Below are 291 nucleotides of genomic sequence, written 5' to 3'. Positions count from 1 at the left end.
TTTTTAACACAAAAAATTTTAAAAACATCAAAATACGTTTTTGTTTTTGGGGGTTTTTTTGTTGTTTTTTAAAGGGTGCCCTGGTGTGGTTTATGCACCAAAAAATTGTTTGTTTTAAAATAAAAGATAATTAAACAAAAAATCATAAATAATTTTTTTATAATATTTGGGGATTTTAATGGTTTTAAAAGTTGTGTTGTTTTTGGGTTTGGGGGGGTTCGGTATAGTAATAATATGAATATTTAAAGTAAAATATAACGTTTAATATTAGTATATTGTAATAAAATGTTG

Source organism: Penaeus monodon, chromosome 20, assembly GCF_015228065.2.
Source record: "Penaeus monodon isolate SGIC_2016 chromosome 20, NSTDA_Pmon_1, whole genome shotgun sequence".
Taxonomy (NCBI): domain Eukaryota; kingdom Metazoa; phylum Arthropoda; class Malacostraca; order Decapoda; family Penaeidae; genus Penaeus; species Penaeus monodon.
This window is presented reverse-complemented; position numbering follows the sequence as displayed.